We start from the raw sequence: 17,700 nt of genomic DNA on the forward strand, positions 1-17,700 counted from the left end.
GCAATTGGGCAGCACTGCCTAGGCTGTTTGAGGGTGGAGATCTTATTCATTCATATATTCCTGATGCTTAACAAATTTCTTGTCCCAGAATAGGCGTTTAATAACTATTTATTAAATGGATAAAATAATAAGTAACCAAGTAAAGACCTAGCCATATATACTGGCTGCACTTAAAATCTGATGCAGAATGTGTGTTCCCAATTTCTCACTTTAATCCTGAAAGGCTGTTTCTGCTGAAACATAAATGACCTCTTTACTGATATAAATACTTCATTTGCATGTATGAAATGCATCCCCTAAAGGGTTTTAGTGTATCTTGGAAGCCAGCCCTCTGAGCAATAGCATTCGCTTTCAAAATAATTCAGAATTCTGGTCACGAAACCATTTGCTACAGTTGAGAAACCCGCACATGAGCATCCAAAGGCCCCCTTAATAATAGAACTTCCTTCACCCCCTGTATTATCACTTCTGTCCTCATCTCTCTTTTTCCTCTTGTCCCCAAGGAACCTTCTTCCTGCAAAAACAATCACCACCTCCCTGATCTCCAGTGCCTCATCTAGTACTGGCGGTTGTGAACTTCGCAAAGCACTCAGTTCTCTCAACCAGGCTTCCACCTGCTGTAATGCCGCACCTCCCAGAGCGCTCTGACCTGCTCTGCCGCCCCCTTCAAGGCCCTCCCTTCCCCTTCTTCTCCTCTTGACACTGACTTTCTGGGCTCCTGGCAAGTCTCTGCAGTCTTCGAAGTGGAGCTAATAGCGTGTTATCATTATTGCTCAGGCACTTGGTAAGTGAAGCGAACTAAGGAAAGGAAGGAGCCTTGAAAACCGCCAAGTGTCAATAAGGTGTGAAGCACTTTTCTTAATAAATTGGAACTGAACGAAGCAAAGGACATTGCTACGATTTTCTTGAATTCACGAGACTTCCTAATACTTTGACAAATTTAAACGTATCTCCTTGTGACTGACTAGAGATGAACCATCTGTGCTCTCTGAATTTTTTTACCCATCAAAATGATACCTGTCATCGCCATCCCAGCTTCCTTCTTTTCTCCTTGACATCCGATTTAGAACCGAGTAGAGACAAGGAGCCTTATAGTAATGAGAGAATTTCTTCTCACGTTGTCCAAAATATCTCACTGCCCTCAGTATTGTGCAATTATAATGATCTAACACAGAGAATTATATTTTACTTGATTTGGATATGAATATTAGTACTTGAAATTTAAATTTTATTTTCAGGAGATTCACCGGCTCTGAGGATTTTAGTAAGATGTTTAACTTCAGGCCATGTAGAGCAGTGATTAAATGCTAGACCGTTGACTCAGAAAAATAAGGTTTTGCTGTAGATTGGAAAACTGACCACATGTTTTCCCGTTCCATCAAGAGGTAAGGTCTGTTTCTCCCCCATCTGAATATGTGTTGGCTACATGACTTCCTTTGGCCAATGGACCATCAACTATGGTGATTTAAGTGGAGGTATGAACAACAAACTGCTTGGTGAGGTTTGTCATACTCCTAGTTAGGGATGGCGTCTGCTCCCCCCAAGTGAAGAAGCCAGGGGAAGCCTATAGAGGGTGATGGACATGGTACCCTCTCACTCTCATTGCTTCTGCCAAATGCCGGATATACGGAGGCCATCCTAGCCCTCCAGCCACTGGCCAATCCCACCATCTCACCCAGACACGTGAGAGAACCAGAAATCCGCCCAGGAAACAACAACGTGTGTATGCTAAGTAAACAGTGATTGTTTTAAGCCACTGTATCTTGGTCTGTAATTCAGTGAAGGGGACCTGATACAGAAGCACTTACCTAGAAGTGGGGTGCTATCGTCAGAAAAAACCCTCAGACACATGGCATTGACTTTGCAACCAGGCAGTGGGTGGAGACGGGAAATGCGGTGGGGAGACCCTTAGCAAGGGCAGCGAACTTCTAGTGGAGGCTAGTCAATTGATGAAGACCCTGCTTTAGCAGCTAGAAAAATATCCATACCTTTTGCATAAATAGTTTGCAAAGCTGTTGCCTGGAGTAAACTAAGAGTGGAGCAGGGCCCTTATAACTTTTGATCTGGCTAAGGGGCTCTCCAGACAGAAGACTGCCTTAACTGGGTACAGAAATGGTAATAAATTCTTACAAGAGAGCAGCTAAGCAAAGAGCCGTTTAGACTGCACACGCAATAAGTTGGAAGCCATATAAAGGAGCCCACACTTGTTGGCGGATGCAATCTAACAGTGTTCTCATTCCTAGTCCCCAGGTGGGAAACAGTTCTCAAAGGGACCCACGATCTTGGGCCAAAGGTCAAAGCAAAATGTGTCTGTAAGTTCCTTAGTTAAGGCTTCTGAAAGATTTATCGTGGTGCCTCATAGATCCTTTCCCCAAAACAAAAAAGCTCCTACGCATCTTAAGTGTGTGTCCTTACAGAAGCCTAATCCCAAAACAACTGTGTGTAAGGCTGCAAGACGGAAGCAGGCCCTCAAACAGATTTCACCCTATGGGCTGGTGTGTAATCTGATGAATAGAAAGACCATAATACTTTTAAGGAGCTGTAACAGAAAAAGGGACACTAGCTTGAGCAAAGAGGAGGTGAGCTTGCTCAGAATGCCAGAACCCCCCAACCCCTGATGCTCTTTAGGCAGGACTTAGGCTGAGAAAGCTACCAGCTGTGACGGGGTACAGGCTGTTTTGTACAGCAGAGGAAAACCTTCTGAGAAGGCGAAAGTAAGAGTCCAGAGTAGGAATCTAATCAAACAAGAAGAACCAAATCCTACTCCAGACCTAACCCTCCCCAGCTAACATGCATAATTATGAACTAAGTTTTAAGCCATGACGTGTGGAGATTGTCATCCAGCAGAAGCTAACTGACAGAGTTTTGAATTCCAGCCCCTCAGTTTCCTGAGGTAACTGCTACCACTGTGTATCTTTAGGCAAAAATTAATTCATTCTTTCTGATTTTTAATTTTCACGAATGTAAAAGTTCGTGGTGCGCTGGCAGTATAGCACATGCTGTGGGCTCTGTTAAGAAGTTTGGTTTTTATAAAAATTGCAATTACTGTATTAGTACTTTAGGATCTTCCATTTTCTCATCTGTCCGAGATGACAGTAATCACCACCTTTTGATTTTCTTTTAAAAACCAAACGAGACTACCTGGGAGAAATAGAAACGATGCGTCAGAAACACTCACAGACACAGAAAACAAACTTATGGTTACCAGGGGGGATGGGGTCAGGGAGGGATAGATCGGGAGTTTGGGATTAGCAGATGCAAACTACTGTGCACAAAATAGATAGACAAGGCCCTACTGTACAGCACAGGGAGCCATATTCAACATCTTGTAATAACCTGGAATGAGAAGAATACATATGTGTATAACTGCATCACTATGCTGTACACCAGAAATTAACACATTATAAATCAAACATACTTCAGTTAAAAAATGAAAAGAAACAGGCTTCAAGCGCATGGGTGTTCAAACCCAAGAGAAGCCACAGAGAGTGGAAATGCCTCAGGGGATGATGGCCCTCAGTAGACCACAATAAGAGAAGGAGACCAGAAGGCGTAGAGGGAGACCTGGAACAGAGACAGGCGAACACCTGCAGTGAAGCTGACAGAACTACGCAGTGGCCACAGACACCACCTGGGAAGTACTGGGGAGAGGGCAGACACCCGAGGACCACAGTGACCTGAGAGGGCTTCTGAGGGAGAGAAATTAGCAGGGCATGGAAGACAGATATTATTGAAATGGACATTCATGCTCATTTAATGACTGAGTGAGTATCTGTTACAAGCAAGGTGTTATGCTGCTTAATGAGGGAAGTACTAAGTCATCAGGTTCATAATAACGCCGTGTCTTTGTGCTGCATTTTATAATCCATAACCCAGTCAGGAATAAACATCACGGAAGGAAAGGAGGGGCATCAATGGGATTGGAAGGGGACTGAACACCCATCTTTCTGCTCCGAGCCCTGTACTGATTTCTGACATCAGTGACGTTGTGGAAACCAGTCTCTGAGGTCGGTTCAATTATCATCCCAATTTGGGGTTGAGGAAAATTAAATCCCGGAGGATATCAGGTGGGAGGGGACTCAAGACAGCAGAAGAGGACATGGGGCTCATGCTCCCCCACAAATACATCTGAAGTACATATACACATGGAATAGTTCTCACGGAGGGAGGCTATTAGGTGACCTGACCACGTTGCAGACCATGTGCTGGCCGAGCTGGAAACTGAAGCAAGATGTGAGTTTGGAGAAACTCACATCTCAGGGTGGAAGAGTCAGAAGGTAGACTCAGGGTCCATTAGAACAGAGCCCTTGGGGAGGGTGGAGAGAGGAGTGAGGAGGCGGGGAGGGGAGAGAGAGAACAGGAGAAAGAAGGGATCCAGCCTGCTTCCTGCAGAAGCCAAGCACACACACCCAGAGCTTCTCCCTCCCAGGGGAGGGCTGTCGCTACGACTAGCTAGCACCTGGAGCACTTTTTCCAGGCCAAAGATATTCTTTCCTATAATCACCAATTAGCACCTGTCACAGTCGTTTTCTTGGGCAGTTGATGAGGATTGATATTCCGGCAGGTTGGAGCCTTCACTAAAGCCCTGCGGTTAATAGCGGTGATATTCAGAGCAGAACTAACAGCTCACCTGCGGAATGAATTCCCCCTTTTATAGGACCAGATTCTCCCAGGACCTGTACAGTTTGATCTTCCTGGGCCCAAGCACGTTAACAAGCTATTGTTAGCCGGTAATAACTTGTGCAGCTCCCCCCTGGCCAGAGAGCAGGGCCCTTCATCACTGAATAATCCAGCTGATTTATCTTATTATTTGGGGACTTTGTAAAGGGACAATTCATTTTCCCCCTGCTCATAGGTGATTCTTGGAGCCATCCTTCTCAATATTGTCACACTGGTTCCCGTTGCTATAGAAGTCGTGCCGTGCCAGGACCCACCCGGGACCCAGATAGGTGAGACGGTGGACAGAATGCAAGCTCTGTCGTGAACGCAGTGCATTTAGCTCTCTACCCTCACATTAGAGCATCTCCTCACAGAGGGACACCCCCACCCCAGGGCACGCAGACCCCTCCCTCTTCCTGAACAGGCACCACAGCACCCGCAAAACTCAATTACACTGACATGTGTTCATGTCACTCTCCTCCACGTAACTGCATCCTTCGATGTTCGATCCTTCCATGATTTAACTCTTGGGCCAAACTCAAACCCAGAACCCAGACCTGAGTCATAATGACGGCATCTTTCCCAGCATCCATTTCCTGACAATAACACTTCAATATTATTTGATGGAATCAGACTCTCCCTTTCTCAGTTCCTGTTACTGGGTGAGGTTACACTTTTCCCAGGCAGCAGGGTGAGCACAGGACACAGTGATGGGTCAGGCCTGGGCACGTTACCTGGTTCGTGCCAAGGAGAGTAAAGACTAGGGATTTTCTGCAGATACTGGGAAAGAAAACTTCTCTTTCCTTAAGGGATCCAAACTTGGTAGGATGTAAGCTTGAACAACTTGTGGAAACTTTTGTTATTATACACAGAGAGACTCTGGCTGATAATGAAGAGATGAAGGAAAGAACTCTTGGAGATAAAGAGCGACATAACCCTAATGACATGGTCTGAGCCCCTGGATACACCCCTTCCTGAAGCCATTGCCCTAGTCATCTCTTCCTGTATAGCACTGAGCCATTGTACCTCTCTGCAGAGCAAACCAACCCCAAACATAGTGGCATTAAAAAGCCACCCTGCTTCATCCTGAAAGTAACTGAGGGAGGCAGATATTGTAGAAAGAGGGGAAAGAGACAAACAGGTTGAGGAACTCTCCCCAAACAGTCAGTACGTGGCATAGTAGGTGGTCAGTCAGTGTGTTAATAAGTTGCTGATTTCTTGACTGAACAAAGAGAACCCTCCGTTTGTCTTGCTCACTCTCATCTCAGCTGCCTGAGGAAAGGGGGCCCTGTGCATCAGGCCTTGCGGTTTGCTTTCTGGTCCCCCCACCTCGGCTTGATCCTCTGGTGCATATGTAAAACTCAGTGGTTTTTTCACCCATCTACTCCACACTGAAATCTGTGTTCTAGAAGGCACCTAAAATCTCTGGACCATCAGTCTTGCTCAGCGCCAGATTTTGCTAAAATGCGTAGTCACTCTCTACCCTGAGTCCCCCTGTGTCTTGGGCTCTGGCCCCATGAGGGCAGCACCTAATGAGAAAGCCCCTCTCCCTTCCCCAGCCTGGATCCCTTTACCAGATCCACCCCTGGGGTCATGCATCTCCCCATAGTCCTTTTCTGCCACCCCTGTGTCAGGAGTCTGGGTGATCCTGACAGGGACCAACAGAGCAGAACAGCAGGGACAGTTTCCAGGGGACTGGAGCTGGAGCGTGGCTCATCCTGTTCAGGAGAGCATGGGAGCCAAAGAGCTCAAAGCAGCAGTAGATCAAGTGTCCGCAGGGAGAGTCCATCTTCAGCCACCAGGGAGCCCACATAAGACACCCAGAGAGTCAGGGGCCAGTGCCATGACTCAGTGACAGAGGACTGGGGTCCAGGCAGAAGCACTCCCAATGCAAGTGAGGTTAGGGGTGTGGAAAACATTAGGGCAGTATGAGTCAGGGTGGTGAGAGGTGCACGGAAGCCAGGCTGCCTGGATTTGAAAACAGGCTCCATCATCTGTTAATTAGCCTTGAGCTAATTAATCAAACCCTCGGTGCCTCATCTCCCTCATCTGTAAAACGTGGCTATTGAAGGTGCCTGCCAGTCATCCCTGTTGAGGCTGCTGGGAGACTTAAAGAGACCCAATGCCTGTAATGGGATTACCCTTGGCAGTGCTGGCTGAGGGACATTCGTGAGTGTCGTCACTGCTATGACTGTTCCCCACATCTCTGTGTCTGGTCTCTGGAGGCACCCAAGCGATGTAAGTAGAATCTGGCAAGTTCAGTATCTCCCCATGTTTCTTAATTCCACAGCTTCTGCTCTCTTGCACCTAATCTTATCTTTGCTTAAAACTCGCTCTTCTACTTTAAACCACCTGCTACTCCTCTAGGAACAAGCTGGGCGTTCCCTCATCAGATGGAACAAATCACTTGTAGGACCCAGCTGAGCTCGGGAGGCCCTACTCAGCACTGGGCCATCCAGATGGCTTTCTCCCAGGAAGGATATCCACGCAGAAGTGAAGACTCACAGATCACTGTGGTCCCACCAACAACTCGCACCCAAGAAGTATCAGAGTCTTGACATAAAAGCTCTTCCTGCTGTGACTTTCAGAGACCCTGGGAGTGTTTTGGTTTTCCACATCCCGTTACTTCCTGCTTTCAGATTTTCATACCGCACACACCAGGGCTTTATTCCCTTTAGTGTGGAAGCACTTTTGTGTACTGAAGGACACATCTAGAACTCCATCCCGGACTGGAAGGAGAGGAGCTACTGAGTCAGGATTTGAATAGTGCTCATCTACGGGTCTGAGTGAGCTCATGACTGTAGATTCTGCCCCAGTACCTTTTTTTATAGAAATTATATATGCTTCATAGTGAATTTACATTGTCTGTGTGACAGAATAAGATATATGAACTGGCAAATAGGAGAATGTCTGTATGAGCACAGATATATTTAGCACCATGCAACTAAAATGGAATTGATGACATTTTTATGCACACATGATATTAAGCTGGGACCACAAGGCTGACTAATTGCTTGTCAGAAAATAGAAAGGGGATGGAAGGAAGGAAGGAAGGGAGAAAGGGAGGGAGGAAGGAAGGGAGGGAGGGAGGGAGAAAAGAAGGAAGAAAGGAAGGAAGGGAGAGAAGGAAGAAGGAAAGAAGGAAGGAAGGGAGAGAGGGAGGGAGGGAGGGCGGCAGGCAGGTGTAACATCAGTGCTTAATTGTCATCAGCAGCAGCTCCCCAGTCTCTCAGCTTGTACTTAGCTGGGCCATGCTCTAGAAGATGCTACTAGGGAAGTCCCTTTGAACAACTGTACATAGGGGTTTGGATCCACCCTTGGGGACCCTGAGTGAGCATTTGGGTCCAAATCTTGGTGACCTCTTCCTTGATGAATCCAAAGGAGGGAGTTTGAGTTTGACAAATGTGTGATCTTAGTCTGACCCAGTGAGAGGGATGTTGGCTCTGTTCTATCTGTGTCCCTCAGACACTGAACATTTCCTAATGCCACTATGCTCTGGAGCAGGAATTAACTTACCTCTGTACCAGTTTCCTATTGCTGACATAACAAATCACCACAAATTTTGCTTAGCGGCTTAAAACAACACACGTGTATTCCACTCTGTTTCTGGAAGTCAGAAGTCTGGCAGGGTCTTCCCTTGCCAAAATCTATGTGTTGGCTAAGCTGCATTCTTTCTGGAGGCTGGAGGAGAGAATCTGGAGCTTTGCCTTTCCCTGCCTCCGGGGGCCACCTGCAGTCCTTGACTCATGGCCCCGTCCTCCACCTTCAAGACCAGCTGTTTAGCATCTTCACGTCTCTCTGACTCTGACCTCTGCTTCTGTCATCACTTCTCCATCTTTCACTCTGCACCTCTCGTCTCCTCCTATAAAGACCCTTGTGATCACACTGGACCCCTCCAGCTAATGCAGGATAACCTCTCCTTCTTGAGATCCGTCACCTAATCACATCCACAAAGTCCCTTTTGTTATGTAAGGTAACACAATCAGTCACATGTTTATGGGATCAGGACGCAGATATCTCAGGGGGAGCATTATTCTACGTACCACGGCCCCCCATCAATCAAGTGACCTGTTTATCTGTCTCCAAACTAGGTGAATGAAAGGTGTAACTAACTAACCCAGAGTATCCACCATAAGCTAGGAATTGTGACCATCACAGGACATTTGTCACAAATGGATCTAATTTCCAGTTCTCGCGAGAGCACTGTGAAGCTGGCATGGTCAATCCCTATGAAATAGGAGAACTGAGCCTCCCAAAAGTTGTTATTTCTCTAAAGGCAATGGGCCAAGGGGACAGGAAATCCCTAGGACTTGAACCAAAGTTGCTGTGACCCCACCTTCTTTCCATGTCACCCATTCTGCTCAACACAACTCCAAAGCGATATTCCAAAATAAATGCCAAAATGGAGTGCTCCCAAACCCAGCACTGTCCCCCACCTCCCCTGTGCCCACCACAAGGGGGTGTTGAAGCCCAGCATGGTCATTATTGTGTTTGCTTTTTGATGTTGGCACAGTGTTTGTCCACAGCAGGTGCTTTAAAAATACACACTTTCTAAATAAACACTGAAATAAACCCCTTTTGAAGAACCCCCTAAAGTCCTCAGATCAGAGGACTGGACAAAGCAGAGCCTCCCTGTATCACTGGTCCCTGAATTGTCAGTCTAGTAACCATCAACACGTCCTCACTGAGTCCCTGCTGCTTTTGGCTGGCAGGAGATGCCAAGCCTGTAAGCACTTAGAAGCTCACCATCAATTTGAAGAGTCACCGCAAGCGCAGGGATGCAGCACAGGGCTCTCTGGTGCCCGTGGGGTAAGCGTGGGGAGCAGCTTGGATGGGACCAGGGTTCTGAGCACTGCATTGTCACCTCTCCCCAGAACACGGACACATTTACATCAGCGGTGGGAAATGCTGAGATGCCTACGAAGCCTCTAGGGAAGATTGTTAACAACACACACTCCTGGGCTCCACCCACAGACTCTGATTAAGCAGGTCTTCAGTGAGGTATCTGAAAGTTTTACAAGCTGCCCGTATGTCCCACAGGCTTCTGAGGAAGGCAAGTGAACAACTACATCTTGAGAAACACTCCTCTGGAAGTGTAAACATGTCTTCCTGAATTAGGAAGGGGCATGGTGGCTCTTCTTGGAATATTCCTCTCCTTCACCACGGACAGGAGGGGCATCTAAGAGTTGGAGGAATCGCAGGAAACAAGCCAATGCTGCATTAATTAGCAGAAGTATGCTGAAGATTCACCAGCCACCAAGACCTCCCCCTGCAGCCCCCAGAGGAGGAGCTCTTACTTATGTGGGTACCTGCAGCAGGCAGGACTGAGTGTTCTAGACTTAGGCACTAAGCAAGCTGAGTAGAAGAATAGAAGAACACGAATAGCTGAGTTGGTGCTCCAGCCAGCTCACTTCCAGGACTAATATGCATTGTCTTCTTACACTAGAGACACTTTGTCCAAGGAAGTCTTTCCTCCCCTCCTCCCAAACACACACACACACACACACACAATCATTTAAATCCTCAGACCCTTTCCCCCAGTTTCTTCTTGGGCTTCATGAAAAGCATCACTCAAAATGTTAGCCCCCAACGACCACAAAACATGTGGGTTCTCCGTGAAGTTCTCCCAAGATGCCCATAACCTTATGTAACACACCATCAGGGCATTCAGGGAAGAAGGATTTCCCCGAGGATGTAAAAAGGGAGAGAGAGGAAGCTATAACATCAAATTACAGTTATGCTTCTTGCTGAGATATGCATGTTCTTAATATTGAAGCAAATGCTAAAAAGCCTAAAATTGTGGACCTCAGAAACAGGAAATACTGGGTTTTGTTTTGTATATTTTGTTTCTTAAGCCAACAACTCTTCCATTTTATCTGCAGAATCTTTTATTTTTTTTAGCATTATGTCTTTTACTTTTTTCATTTTGCAGGAAATTTCTAGTTCTCCCTTCTCCACTGATCCTGTCTTATTGTTAAAAAGTAAATGCCTTTCTTTAAAGTAACCTCCCACCTTTTGTGCTGGGCTGAGTGAGGAAAGAGGAAAGCCAGCTATAAAGAAAACAATGACTTTGGCTGCCATGAGATGGGAATGATTTAAAATGCCTCCGTCCAATTGAGCAGAAAACCTGCGGCCCTTTAAAGCTGAACTTCTGGAAACTGCATTGCACATAATTGGAATCAGTGTGAATATCACACGCCGCAAAATGAGAAAATGTCACTAACGCGCTCTTCTTCAGTGAAGAAATGCTTACCTTTCTATTCTAAGGGCTCAGAAGGACCAGCTCGGATGAGAGCAAGTTTTCCCCATTCTCTTATTTGTGAGTTCCTATACCCGCCTGGAAAGGAAGCCTCAAATCAGCAAAAGATATGGGGCAGTATTGCCCCTTCATTCTCTTTATAAATGTCCATTCATGAAATACTAGAGGACACCTCCTGCATTAATGAGAGTTCTGCATACAACTGAACCCCACGGTAGATGCCGAGTGAGTGAGCATGGGGAGGGGTGGGGGCAGCACTGGAAGGGAGGTTGGTTTGGGCCAGGACCAAGCACTTGGAAAGTTCCCTGAATAGGGGTTGAAATGTAAAACCTACCAGCATCTCAAGATTCAGACAGGGCTGTGAGAGGGGTGGCTTGGAACCAGAATGCCTGAGTCCAATTTGGTTTAGCTAAATTGCCAGAGAAAATACAGGACGTCCACTTAACTGTGAATTTCAGATGAACAATGAGTATACTTTATTCATTATTTGTAATATTCATTGTTTGTAAATGAGATATACGAAAAGTTGTTATAAAAGTTATATGGGAGCTTAAGAAGTACAAACTTTCAGCTTCAAAATAAATTGGTTGTGAAATATACAGATTGTGGAACACAGCTAATAATAATGTAATACTTTGCATGGTGGCTAGATTTATTGTGGTGATCATTTTGTAACATATAGAAATATCAAGTCACTATGTTGTATATCAGGAACTGACACAGTGTTGTAGGTCAATTCTACTTCAAAACAAACAAACACGGAGAAAGAGATCAGATCTGTGGTTACCAGAGGCAGAAGTGTGGAGGGCAGAGAGCGAATGGGATGAAGATGGTCAGAAGGTACAAACTTCCAGTAATGAGATAAATAAGGACTAAGGATGACATATATAACATGATAAATATAATTGATACCGCTGTGTGTTATATATGAAAGTTGTTAAGAGAGTAAGTCCTAAGCGTTCTCATCACAAGAAAAAGTATTTTTTTCTTTTATTTCGTATCTGTATGAGATGATGGATATTCACTTAACTTATTTTGGCAATCATTTCATGATGTATGTAACTCAAACCATTATGCTGTACACCTGAAACTTACACAGCGCTGTACATCAGTTATATCTGCATAAAACTGGAAGGGAAAAAATTGTATGGCAAAATCTGGCAACTCTTCATTTTATCACTTATTTGCTGTATGTCCCACACCTTGTCATGCTTTGTCGCTTGGGGTAGTAATATTCCCAAACAGGGGTAAGAATAACAATGCCCACTTTGTAAGATTGTCCATGATCAAATGAGTTAATGTTTGCAAAGGATGAGAATAGTACTTGACATATCATAAGTACTATGTAGATGTTTGTTTGAAAAAATGAAAAATGCATTTGTGGAAAAGAAAAAATCTGAGCCTGACAAATCAAGAAGATAGTTAAGTTTTACAGCTTGATGCCCAGTATCTTAGAGTCCAGAAGACAGTACAGGAGAACCCAGCCTCAAGCTGGCAAGCACTGGTAGCCATGAGCCTGCGGAGCAGAGTCGGGGCTGTAGAAGGAGTTGGAGAGCCGACCAGACCCACTCGCGGGACAGCTGAAGGCTTTGTACTGGAAAAGCAAAGCACATCGACTTTGGTTCTTACGAAGGCAAAGTCAGGAAGTTGGTCTAGAAACTGGCTTGCCTCTGTCTGAGGTTTTCTATTTTCAGGTGTGGAAGTGGACACAGAGGAGACAGAGCAGAGATATTCTTGGGTAAAGACGGTGCCTCTGGTGGTTCTGTGGGATTCTCCCCTACAAACCCCGGGAAAGTGACTGCAGAACCCAAAGCTGGCAGAGCGTTGAGGACCACCGTGATGCAGAAGAGGGAGCCAACATCCCTGAGCCTTCAGCTCACTGTGGCCGCCACCGCACGATGAATATACTTCTTTTCCTGAGCTGTGCTTTCAAATGAGGAGCACGGCTTGGTCCTCTCCCCAGGAGGGGGCCGGGTACAAGCGCAGGGCGCTGTGTAGGTGCAGGGTCGCCGTGAAGCGTGCTGGAGGATCGCAGCCAAGACGTGTCACAAGGCAGAGGGGACAGCAGTGGGAGAGAGGCCACGCGCAAGGGGACAACGGGAGGCCGTCGAGGGGAGCAGCTGGTAGGAGGAGCGCGCCAGGCCCTGCGCTCCGGCGTGCAGGCTCGGCGTCTCGCGGGTCTTCAAGTGCATCACTCTTTTATTTGCATGCCTTATTTTGCGTTTACTTTCCCATTGCTTTCTGCTCATAACTGTGCGTCTCTTGGCCCCTTCCCCTTTTTCCCCTTGTCAGCTTCTATCAGTGCTGGGAGGAAGGGACGTGCGCAGACCCGATCTCCCCGTGGGGTCCGCGCGGTCCTCACGCCCCCTTCAGTAACTCTGCGCTCCCTCGCTGGGTGCAGAGTGAGGGACAGGACAGCCTTCGGTGATCAAACCGAGCCTCCCAGGCCCCAGCGAGGAATCGGGAGTCCTGCATTTAGCAACTTTCTCTGGGCCTCCCTGCCTCCCGTGGGCGGTGGTCCTCTCTCCGTGCTGGTCTGTGCATTTTCTCTGAGCTCAACGCCATGACCGTCTACCACCGCCCAGCCCCAGGTCCGCCACTGCAGACGCAGTAACCTATCATCTGATACTGAACGCTGGCTGTATGTCAAACCTACAAGGTATTTTGCACACATCAATTTATTGTTTAGAACAAATTTCTGTGGTAGGTCTAATTATTAATCCTGTTTTACTGAGTCCTGCCTTATTGGAGCTCAGAAATGAGGAGCAGACATCTAACTGCAACATCATGTGAATATCATCTTTAATCCAGAGTGTCTCCATCCCGCCGAGTTGACAGGCACTCTGCCAGGAACTGGGGGACAGCAAGAGACCAGACAGGCGTGGTCTCCATCCCCGTGGCACAAGTGAGTCAGCAGGACAGCAAACAAGCTGGGACAGCTGCCGTGGTAGCACCTGTCACGCTTTGTAGGAGGACATCCCAGGGCAGGGGGTATCCTGCCTGGCCTGGGGGTGAGACTTCTGCAGAAGGAAGTGCTCCAGTTTCCTAGAACAGGCTCCCAAACTGAGCAACTTCACACAGCAGTGTGTCATCATCCCTGCCACTCTGGACTCGCTGGGCTCAGGGGGGCAGTTCTCCCTTCAGTTCGTGGCTGTCAGGGGCTGGACAGAGCTAGAGTCATCCGAGCTCTCGACGAGGCTGGATGTAGAGTCAATCACTGGGGCTGACAGAACATCTCCACCCCTGTGGGACCTCTCCATGTGGCTAGCTCCATCTTCTGCACGGCACGGTGGGCTCAGTGACTTGGACATCATGGTGCATGACTTCCTCCAGAACCAGGGTTCCAAGAGATCACTAGAATGCACAGGGCTCCTTTCCTCCAGCTGTGGAAGCCACCCAAAGATATTTATGTCACATTGTGTTGGTTACAATTGAATCCCAGTTCAGCCCAAATTCAAGAGGTGCATCTCTGTATCCAAAGGCATGAATCAGGTTGATGGGCTCACTGGGGAACCATGAGGACCAGCTACCACAGTAAGGAATCGGGGCCAGGAGTCTACAATCATTGAAGAACCTCTGAGGTCCTCAAGTAATTACAGTAAAGTGTGTTACTGTCTGAGGGGCTGCTAGGCAGCACACTTCACACATGTTTATATATTAATGTTTATATATTAATGCATTTCTAATTATATCCATCTCACAAAGTGGGGATCCACACTTGTTTTAAAAAGTGGGGGCTCAGATTTCAGAGAACTTAGGTAAGCTCTCAACCTCTCAAAGTCACATTTCCTTGCCATGGTCACACTGGGATTTGAAACAAAGTAAGGCTGAATCTTGAGCCATACTCAGGGTCACTTTTGCTTGGGCAAGTGTAAGGATCTAGGTCTCAGAGGGGTCCATGTCTTTTCCTTGGCAGACAGAGGGACAGACCTCTGCAGCTGACTACAGACTGGGCTCCTAAGTGCAGGAAATGTGCTTGGTCATGAGTGCCCCTCTGATTCTCAGCCCTGAGTCGGCCACATATTGAGTGATGAGTGAGTGATGGCAGCATGGACGGATGGATGGATGGATGGATGCTTTAAATCAGCAAGATTGTCATAACCTGTATCTCTTAAGAAAGAAACATGCAGACAAAATCAGACATTGTCCTTTCCTCTGAAGCTAACCAGAGCAAGCAACTGCCTCTGCTCAAAATGCTGTCTGAGCTGGGAGCCCACTGCTTCAGGAATCTCTCGCTGACCTAACTCTTGCACTGACTCAGCCGATCTGGCTGTAACTGCTGCCCATGCCAGCAGCCTGCCTGGATGTCCCACAGGCATTCCTCCCCTTCCTTCTCCTCTCAGGATGCACAGTCCCAGTGGACAGTCAGATTCACTGCCTTATTTAGCTGTGGTCTATAGGTGGACTATTCTTAAGTTGGTATCCCTGACCCTGAACTTGTCTTCAACACTATCTAGTGGGGATCTCAGACGAACACTCCAACCTGAACTCAAGGTCTCCTTCAAACCCCCTTTTTTCCCCCAGTGAGCTCTTCACAGCTGAGATAATGGTACCCATCTAGGAAGTCAGAAATTGGACAGCTAGCTGTGACTTACACGTATGTTCATGAATGCAAAATAACCTTTTCTGTAAGCAATTGTAGTGAATGCAGGAACAGGGACAGTGCAAATTTTGGTAATATCACAAGTTGACTCATGGCCGTGCCTCATAGTTTCTCACCTTCTAAGTCCCTCGTGCCTTAGTCCTGAACTGAGCCTACTTTGAAGGTCCAGCTGCTCAATACTACAAAATAAAAACTGCTAACCTTTCTGTGCCCAAATTGGAATATTCCATTCAAGGTAATTTTTTCCCCTTGTTTTGTTTTTGTTTTGTTTTTGTTTTTCTATTCAAGTCTAGTTAATTTACAATGTTGTGTTAATTTCTGGTGCACAGCATACTGATTCAGAGATATATATATATATCCTTTTTATATTCTTTTTCACTATAGGCCATTACAAGGTACTGAATATAGTTCCCTGAGCTATACAGTAGGACCTTTTTGTTTATCTATTTTACATGTGGTAGTTAGTATCTACAAATCCCAAACTCCCAATTTACCCCTTCCCACCTCTTTTCCCCCATTGGTAACCTTAAGTTTGTTTTCTATGTCTGTGAGTCTGTCTCTGTTTTGTAAATAATCTCATTTGTGTCCTTTGTTTTTTAGATTCCACATATAAGTGATATCATATGGTATTTTCCTTTTTCTTTCTGACTTACTTCACGTAGTATGATGCTCTCCAGGTCCACCCATGTTAGTGCAAATGGCATTATTTTATTTTTTATAGCTGAGTAGTATTCCATTGTATATATCATAGTAAGTTTGTCTGTAAAGAGACCCCCTGTTGACCTTTTATCAGTGCCCAGGTTGACTCATTTCCTGCCTATATGTCCAAGATATTCCCTGTCCCAAATACTCCAGCAATGGAGAGGGATCTTAGAGGACTAGAGTTTGGTAAAAGTATGGGACATTTTTTGAGGGGGGAGAGGTAATTAGGTTTTTATTTATTTATTTATTTTAACGGAGGTACTGGGGATTGAACCCAGGACCTTGTGCATGCTAAGCACGCACTCTGCCACTGAGCTACACCCTCCCCACCAACTTTGGTAAAAGTAGATTACATTTCTCTGGCAGTCCACTCAGCACTATTTTGAGTACTATTTCATTTCAACCTCTCTCAATTTGAAAGATTTTTTTCCTGCTGTTTTACAGGTGACCCAAGGCTCGAAAGGGTTGTGACTTGCTCGCAGTCACATGACTGGTGACTGAGGCAGACCCCAGCCCAGCTGTCTCAGAATCCAGATGTCCAGCTCCTCCTATTGCACCAGCTGGCTCCCTGAATTCACAGACTATTTCTATCAACTTCCCATGTCCTTTTCTACATTGGATTTCTTTTAGCTCCTGCAATGATGCCGTGACCATTTTCTATTATTTGCAGATACTCACAGGGAGCAATTTCTTCCAGAAAAATACCGTTTGTGCTATGATAAGATACAGGTACCAAAAACTTGCTATTTGCTTTTCCACCTTTCTTTGTCTTTTGACAGTGGATATGTTTCTAAGCCCCACTTTACTGCTGGTATTAACACCATCCTATTTTTAGGAAATTACTTCTCAGGGTTCCTCTGATGCACCAGAGGCTGCCCCTCTCACAATGCACTTTCCATTAAACAAGCTTCCCAGCAGATGTGGGAGGGCAGGAAATAAGTAGTGTTTGAAGTGTCAGGGAGCAGTCTTTAACTGAGCGACAGAAGAGGTTAGGCTGCACTCCTCAAATACAGGGTCCAGCAAACAAGAAGCTGGAGCACCTGCAAAGAAAAAAAAAATGCTGAATTCATCATTTGCAGGCAGCCACTGAGGAGGAGGTCTCATTTTTATAGAGGCGTGAAGAGTAGAAAGGTAGGAAAACACTCAGAAGAGGATTCTGGGGACCCAGATACGCCAGCTTTTCCAGTCTTCTAAAGAAGTAAATAAAAGCACGAATTTACAAACTGTTTTAATCGGGAGGTGGGACAATAGAAACATCGGTAGGTATTTACGTTAGCCGTTTCAGTTACTTTTCTTCTGTTCTGATATCTCATTCTCAAAAATGGGAGATGGTTTCGGACGATACAAACTATAAAATCACAAAATCTCAATTTTAAAAAAGGACTGAGCATTCTTTGTGTCACCCATTGATGCTTAATAAATATTGAGTGAGTGAGTGAATGAATGAATGAGGATTGGCGGGAGTAGGCAGTTAGTT

The sequence above is a fragment of the Camelus ferus genome, chromosome 5 (genome assembly GCF_009834535.1).
Source record: "Camelus ferus isolate YT-003-E chromosome 5, BCGSAC_Cfer_1.0, whole genome shotgun sequence".
Lineage (NCBI taxonomy): Eukaryota > Metazoa > Chordata > Mammalia > Artiodactyla > Camelidae > Camelus > Camelus ferus.